We start from the raw sequence: 8,783 nt of genomic DNA, 5'->3' as shown, positions 1-8,783 counted from the left end.
AATTGAAAATTATAAAGTATTACTCGATTGCGGTAGAAATCCGTTATGTCTCTTCGCGACTAAAGCTCAGTGCACAACTTTTAATAAAATTTATTCAGATAAATTCGCGAAAGAAATAGTCACAATAGATAGTATCGATGAAATTGATTATAATTTTAAACTCACGAATAAAAAAATAAAAGATTTGAACTTTTTAATTAATAAAATTTCGGAAGACGTCTCCCGCACTGCTAATTTATCTAAAACAATAAATTTATTTGTTGGCGCGAAAATAATGATTAAACGAAATATCGATATTGCTAACGGAATTGTAAACGGAACAATTGGTGTAGTGGAACGGTTTGTTTATAAAGGAAACGTCGTAGATTCTTTAATCATTATCGTGAATAACAAACCCTTTTCTTTAGAAAGGGTAAAAGCGCGATTTCTGTTGTTAAAAAATATTTACGTGCATAGGAAACAATTTCCGGTGACTCTTTCGTACGCGGTAACCATCCACAAATCTCAAGGCTTAACCTTGGATTGTTTATTCACAAGTTTAGGAAAAGAAGTGTTTGCACCGGGCATGCACTATGTAGCTCTCTCGCGGGTCACTAATTTAAACGGTTTGTATTTAATTGATTTCGATTCGGCAAAAATAAAAGTAGATATGGACGCGATAAGTGAATACCGTCGTTTAAATAAAATGATCCGATCACCATGTTTGCAAACAGCGAATAATAATATTTGCGTTTCCCCCACCATCAATTTAACAAAAGAAGAATCCCTTCTCCAATCAAATGTTAATCGCGAACTTTTTTCTAAAACGGAAATATTTGGCTTACCGAATTCTGACGGCGTTTCATGTTACGCGAATGTCGTTGCACAGTGTTTGATTAATATACATACCGTTAAATTTAACCTAACGAATAACCTCGTCAATAATATAAACATAACTTTTCCGGATCCAAAAACTCGCGATAACTACCAAAAAGTGAGTGTAACTTTCGAATTATTTAATATTTTAACATCCGGAATAACTCGAGGTGCCAAAAAACCTAATACCAAAAGACTCCGCGAATTAATTGCTCACGGTAGTGACGTAAATTTTAACGCGAATGTTCAACAAGACGCGCAAGAATTTCTAATATTTCTAATATCCGCTTTAAAAACAGAAAATAACATTCCTTGCAGGTTATTTGATTGTACAGTAAAATTCGTTCGAAAGTGTTTCAATTGCAATAGTTATTGGGATGACGTTCCCATTAATCTTGAGTTAATGTACTTTTTAGAATTCGGGGTTCTCCAAAATAACGAGCCGGTTACCTTTCACTCGTTATTCGACTATAAATTATCGGATATAACTTGTTCAGAATGCGGAGAAAATAAAATTTATATTCGTAGTAAATTATACTCGGTATCGGATTATCTAATAGTTATACTAAAGCGTTATCAAGGAAATCGTGTTTTAAATGAAATCCACTCTTTCGATGAAAATAAAATTAATATTGACGGTTTTAATTTCACACTTTCGTCCGTGATTTACCATTACGGTTCGGACCTTAATTCTGGCCACTACGTTTGCGCGGTAAAAAGTCCAAATAATTCGTGGAATTTGTTAAATGACGACTTTATTAATTATAATTTTAAATTTGATCCGGGTTTAAAAGACGCGTATATTTTATTTTTAAAATCAATAACGTAACGTGCTTAAAAAAAAATCTATATTTTTAGTAAAACTTAAAATATTTTTATATCGAATTTTAGCCGTTGGAGAGCCAGCAGATGACATTTGGACTGACTGAAAATATTCTATTTGATATTATTAATTTATTTGTGCATGTTTCTGTTTTTTGAAGTAAAAAAATTGTTTACATAGAATATGTTTTTCGCAATGAATACCTCTGTTTGGTCCTCACATACTATCACAATAGTAAGTGACAACAAATTTATTATGCCCACCTAAGTTTTTATACTATTTCACTTAAGATCTAATAACTGTGTTCATTTTTTGTTTTTAGTTTTTATTTAATAACTTGAATAGTTGATGGTACGATTCTATACCTTAGGTTCCATGTCTCAAGTCAATCACTCGCCTTGAAAGAAATTATTGCTTCATTTTCGATGTCATTTCCCATTTTGTAATTTATTGTATTTAATCAGGCCAAATATATTTCAAACAATAATAATATAAAAAAAAGATGACGCAATTTATTCAATTGTAATTTACATTTATATTTGCGAATAAAACAAATTCTATGTCTTATCGTACGATATTTATAAGTTAATTTCTGTATTTTATTTAATTGCATGTTTTAAGTTTGTATATATCATTTGAATTAGTTTTCTTATACCGAATGGCCAAAAGGTCATCACTTAATAATTCAATATTCTTAATTATATGGTTTTGATGTTTTACTTATCTTTAAATGAACCTTTCACAGTTCCAGCCCTATAAGCAGTTAATTTAATTACATAATGGAATTGAATTGCACTCAACTTCTTGTAACTTTTTAAATATTACGATCGTTGTTTCTTCTAAATTATGAAGGAAACTTTTATTTATGAACTGAATTTAATTTTATGTTTGATGCAGTTGTAAGATTTGCACAACTAATTCAAAAGAAACAATTTATTATATTAAATAAAAAAAATTGTCCACACTGTGAAAGATTTGTTTAAAAATAATTATATTATTATTTATTTACATATTTTTGTACTTTTATTTTAAATGTGAGACTAAACTAACTGACGGACTAAGTCCGCCAAGCCGGTCCCAAGCCCAGGTGAGAAAGGATGAGGGGTCCGTCGGAGTTACTTATGTTTCAGGATGTAAAGGCTAACTATACGCAGAGCCAGGAGAGGGAGGATATATTCATAAATGTTTATGCTGTGTAAATATGGTATTGTTTGCAACCCTCTATAAAACTATAAATAAATCTATCCAAAAGGTACAAAAATCTCTTTAACAAAAACTTTCAGTTTAAAATGTTAAGTATAAGGGTTGATTAAACGCCAAAAGGTACACAAATCAGCAGGTAACCAACATTTCATTAATATTTCATTGATATCATTAACCTAATTTTACTGTATTAACTTTTCATTAATATTTTTTAGAATTTATTACGTGTCCCAGACCCTTATGCTGGCCATTTTATTCATAATAATTTTTTTGATATAATAATAAAAGGTGAGTAATATCATCATTAGTTATAAAAAGGCACTTTACTTTAACTGTAATCTAAATTATTATTGCGATTTTTCTTTTTAGGCGCTTTATTCTGAATAATCATCACACTCTCACATTCAAATGGAAAAGGGAAAGTAGGAGTTGGTCTATTGCTGCTGAAATCTGAATCACGGATTTAAAATAAATTGAATCTTGAATTAGTCTTACTGCAGAATATATGAGCACAAATTATGCAGTTAATAACAAATAAACAATACTTGTAATTATAATTCATTTGCAAACTTTAATTGAATGTAGTCTTTAATTGAGTACTTATCAAAGACGTTTTGTTATCAAATAATTAGTAAAGCACTTTAATAATAATTTTTATTTATTTATTTATTTAAATAATAATTGCCATCTGAAAAATATAAATATCTTTATTTTGTTTTACATATATGTATATAACCTTCAGAGTAATCCATCTAGGGATAAATTAATTTAAAAATATCCTTAATTACGTTGTATTTATTTAGTTAGTATATACTGTATAATAAGAAAAGTAATGTAATCGCCTATTTTTTCAGGCGGTATTTAACGTCCATCTACCAATTAGGTGACGTGGACAGGGGCGAAAGCTCATAATTTACTAAAAACAATTTTTTCTGACAAATAAAAAGTAGTCTTACTGGGGTTCTACCACTTACATTGTCACGCTCTTGACTACAAGACCAACGCCCGCACCTAGTATATCAATATTTAAATCTATATCTATAATATAAGTATAATATATATACAAATATAAGTAAACAAATTAAAAGTGTAATTAAAGATAACTATAATAATATTTAATATTAATAAACCATGTTAAGTATTAATTATCTGTTATTTTTAAAGAAGTGTACTTGGCAAATTGTATCCAACTAATTTAATCAAAGGATGAACTTAAATCAATGATTTTTAGGTTCATACTGATGTAATAATTTCGGTGAATGCATTTTTTAAAAAGTATTTTAATAATTTAATTTAATTTAATAATTTTTTTTTAAATTGCGTTTCATTAAAAAACCTGTGCATTAATAGATAGATACGTCCTTTTAAAATCAATCTAAATTAGATGAAGCGAGCCTTCTCGCAGCACAAAAATTATTATGAATAAAATGGCCAGCATAAGGGTCTGGGACACGTAATAAATTCTAAAAAATATTAATGAAAAGTTAATACAGTAAAATTAGGTTAATGATATCAATGAAATATTAATGAAATGTTGGTTACCTGCTGATTTGTGTACCTTTTGGCGTTTAATCAACCCTTATACTTAACATTTTAAACTGAAAGTTTTTGTTAAAGAGATAATATATTAAAACTGTCCGGTAGGACAGTTGTATAAGGGTTGATCGTCAAAAAGTGCACGAAAAAGCGTAATGTTAATTAAAAAACACCCAACTTTGACAATTTTTTTCTCTTTTTCTATAAAAGATAAAATTCCCAAATTTTCTTTAAAATATAGAGCAAACCCTCCTTTATAACTGAAATTTTTTGGCAACCACCCAGACCTAATAGATTTCGAGAAAAAAGTTGCCGAAAATGAGCAAAAACGGCATTTTCAGAAATTGTTGTTGTTCTTGTTCTTCTTCTTGTTGTTGTTGTTGTTGTTGTTGTTGTTGTTGTTGTTGTTGTTACCTTTTTTGTAAACTACGTAGCGCCTAAACGCGTGAACCGATTTTCATGAATGAGGTGTCATTCGATTCGGAATTTTATGTAGATGTGCCTTTTGGGGGTCTCGACGCTGTACACCGAATGGGAGAGGAGTTAGCCCCCTTTATGTAAGGCCCCCTTCAAAATTATTATTACTAATTACTCTGTAAATCTTAGCCCGATTTTGATAAAATTTGGTAGGATGATAGGGTTAGGGCTCCCCTATGTAACATTAAAGCGACGATCTGCTCTTACACTAGTTAAGGGGAAGTATAGCAATCGTTTCAAATTATCGACACGTGAACTGATTTTCATGAATGAAGTGTCATTCGAATCGAAATTTTGTACAGATTTGCACTTTAAAAGTCTCGTCGCTATGCTATGGGAGGGGAGTTTGCCCCACCCAAGTAAGGCCGTTTCTAAAACTATTATTACCAATATTTCTATAACGCTTTGTCCGATTTTGATAAAATTTAGCACGAAGAAGTGATTAAAGCTCCTCTACATGGCTGTCAAGTGCCATCATGCTCTTACACCTACTAAGAGGAAGTACTGCAATCGTTAAAATTATCAATGGGTGAACCTATTTACATTAATGAATTGTCGTTCGATTCAAAATCTTTGCCTCTTTGCCTTTTAGGGAGAAGTACTGTAATCGCCCGTTTATTTTTCTTACTCCTCTTAAAAGGAAGGTCTGAAATCGCAGTTTAAATTTGCTTTTTACGTACAAATACCTTCCTATTTTATATAAAAAGGCTTTCTCAAAAAAATTGTTGTTGAGGATGGTTTGGGGACCGCAACTATAATCATTCTTTAAAAAGATCTCTCCAGTGGTAGTTACGGTTCCTACTTAACACCTTATCAGGTTATAATGATAGAATAGCTTATTCCAAATTTAAAAAAAACAGTAAAGCAGATATGTAACTTAGCAAAATAGACAAAAATGAAAATCTATCCAAAAGGTACAAAAATCTCCTTAACAAAAACTTACAGTTTAAAAAGTTAAGTATAAGGGTTGATTAAACGCCAAAAGGTACACAAATCAGCATGTACCCAACATTTCATTCAAGCTTAGTTGATATAATTTAAGTAATTTTGCTGCATTAACTTTTCCTTCACATTTTTTAGAATTTATTAGATGTCACAGACCCTTATGCTGGCCATTTTCATCTACAAAATATTTGTTCAAGTAGCACTGTAGATTGACTTTAATATCTATTAATCTATAATAATCAAACTATTAATTACAGGTTAAAAAGAAAACGTTATAAAAAATAAAAAAAATTACGAGGCTACAAAATTTAAAAACTTTTTTAAAAAAATGCTTACACCAACATACATCAATGATTTCGATTATTTTATTTTTAATAAAAATCGTCGGTTTAAGTTCATTCTTCGATTAAAGTAATTGTTATTTTATGTAGTAGTCAAACGTTTATAATAATAGGTAATAATTATCTGGCTCTATCGCAAATAATATAGTTTTCTTCAATCACACTCTCAATGTAGCTGTTCTTCTCACAATGTTATATATATGTTATGTAATATAAAATAAATAAGTATTGCATACTTTTAGGACAGCTAATTATTCCAGTATTTTACTATAAGTAAAATTAAATTACAATTGAGAAATGAATAATTGTTGTTGAATAATCTACTTGTTATTAACTGTGTGTTATTTGTGCTCACGAATATTTCGGTAAGACGAATTCAAGTCTGAAATATTGTTTTAAATCCTCCGTGATTCAAATTTAAACAGTAGCCGACTCTAACTTTGTCTTTTTCTACTTTAACATGCATGTATAAGATGTGACAACTTCAGAATAAAGGGCATATTAAAGATAAATCAGAAGAATAATTTGGAATAGAGTTAAAATAAAGTACCTATTTAAAAACGAAGATACAATATACACTTTATCATAATTATAACCAAATAATATTATGAACGAACTGGCCAGCATAAGGGTCTGTGACATCTAATAAATTCTAAAAAATGTGAAGGAAAAGTTAATGCAGCAAAATTACTTAAATTATATCAACTAAGCTTGAATGAAATGTTGGGTACATGCAGATTTGTGTACCTTTTGGCGTTTAATCAACCCTTATACTTAACTTTTTAAACTGTAAGTTTTTGTTAAGGAGATTATGTATAAGGGTTGATCGTCAAAAAGTGCACGAAAAAGCGTAACGTTGAAAAACACCCAACTTTGACAATTTTTTTCTCTTTTTCTACTAAAGATAAAATTCTCAAATTTTCTTTAAAATATGGGGCAAATCCTCCTTTACAGCTGTAATTTTTTTGCAACAACCCAGATCTAATAGGTTTCGAGAAAAAAGTTGCCGAAAATGAGCAAAAACGGCTTTTTCAAAAAATGTTCTTGTTCTTGTTCTTGTTCTTGTTGTTGTTGTTGTTGTTGTTGTTACCTTTTTTGTAAACAACGTACAGCCTAAACGCGCGAACCGATTTTCATGAATGAGGTGACATTCGATTCGGAATTTTATGTAGATGTGCCTTTTGGGGGTCTCGACCCTGTACATCGAATGGGAGAGGAGTTAGCCCCCTTTATGTAAGGCCCCCTTCAAAATTATTATTACTAATTACTCTGTAAATCTTGGCCCGATTTTGATAAAATTTGGTAGGATGATAGGGTTAGGGCTCCCCTACGTAACATTAAAGCGGCGATCAGCTCTTACACTTGTTAAGGGGAAATATAGGAATCGTTTCAAATTATCGACACGTGAACCGATTTTCATGAATGAAATGTCATTCGAATCGAAATTTTGTACAGATTTGCACTTTAAAAGTCTCGACGCCGTGCCTCATAAGGAGGGGAGTTTGCCCCACCCAAATAAGGCCCTTTCTAAAATTATTATTACCAATATTTCTATAACGCTTAGTCCGATTTTGATAAAATTCAGCTCGAATAAGTGGTTAAAGCTCCTCTACATTGCTGATGCTCTTGCACCTACTAAGAGGAAGTACTGCAATCGTTTAAATTATCAATGAGTGAACCGATTTAAATCAATGAATTGTCGTTCGATTAAAAAATCTTTGCCTCTTTGCCTAGAAGTTCTGCAATCGCAGTTTATTTTTTTTACTCCTCTTAAAAGGAAGTAATGAAATCGCAGTTTAATTTTGTTATTCACGCACAAATACCTTCCTATGTTATTCAAAACGCTTTTTCAAAAAAAGTTGTTACTGAGAATGGTTTGAGGGACCTTAACGATAATCATTCTTTAAAAAGATCTCTCTAGTGGTAGTTACGGTTCCGACTTACCATCTTATCAGGTTATAATGATAGAATTGCTTATTCCAAATTTAAAAAAATCTGTAAAGCAGATATGTAACTTTGTAAAATAGACAAAAAGGAAAATCTATCCAAAAGATACAAAAATCTCTTTAACAAAAACTTACAGTTTAAAATGTTAAGTATAAGGGTTGATTAAACGCCAAAAGGTACACAAATCAGCAAGCACCCAACATTTCATTAATTCTTCATTAATATTTAAATAATTTTACTGCATTAATATTCATTAATATTTTTTAGAATTTATTAGATGTCACAGACCCTTATGCTGGCCACTTCATTTATAATATTTTTTTGTTATAATTATGATAAATCACACATATGTACATGCATGTTAAAGTAGAAAAAGACAAAGTTAGAGTCGGCTACTGTCTTGAATTCGTCTTACCAAAATATTCGAGAGCACAAATAACACACAGTTATAACAAGTAGATTATTCAACAACAATTATTGATTTCTCTATTGTAATTTAATTTTACTTATAGTAAAATACTGGAATAATTAGCTGTCCTAAAAATATACATATCTTATTTACTTTATATTACATATTACATTTTTTTTTATAAAAAAAAGTTTTGAATTTTTTAGCCTCATAATTTTTTTTTATTTTTTATAACGTTTTTCTTTTT

The 8,783-nt window shown here is 30.0% G+C and overlaps 1 long non-coding RNA gene across 1 annotated transcript; it reads left to right on the top strand.

Moving 5' to 3' along the window:
* Window positions 1-2,751: 2,751 nt before the first annotated feature.
* On the top strand, window positions 2,752-3,366 carry LOC141459683 (uncharacterized). The gene is made up of 2 exons (XR_012461575.1): window positions 2,752-3,169; window positions 3,251-3,366. It is a non-coding gene; the product is annotated as an uncharacterized lncRNA (long non-coding RNA).
* The last annotated feature ends 5,417 nt before the right edge of the window (window positions 3,367-8,783 follow it).

Source organism: Rhodnius prolixus, unplaced genomic scaffold (assembly GCF_049639745.1).
Source record: "Rhodnius prolixus isolate KJV_2025 unplaced genomic scaffold, Rpr scaffold_1, whole genome shotgun sequence".
In the NCBI taxonomy this organism is placed as follows: domain Eukaryota; kingdom Metazoa; phylum Arthropoda; class Insecta; order Hemiptera; family Reduviidae; genus Rhodnius; species Rhodnius prolixus.
The sequence above is the reverse complement of the archived record's forward strand: the minus strand, read 5'-3'. Positions and strand labels throughout refer to the sequence as shown.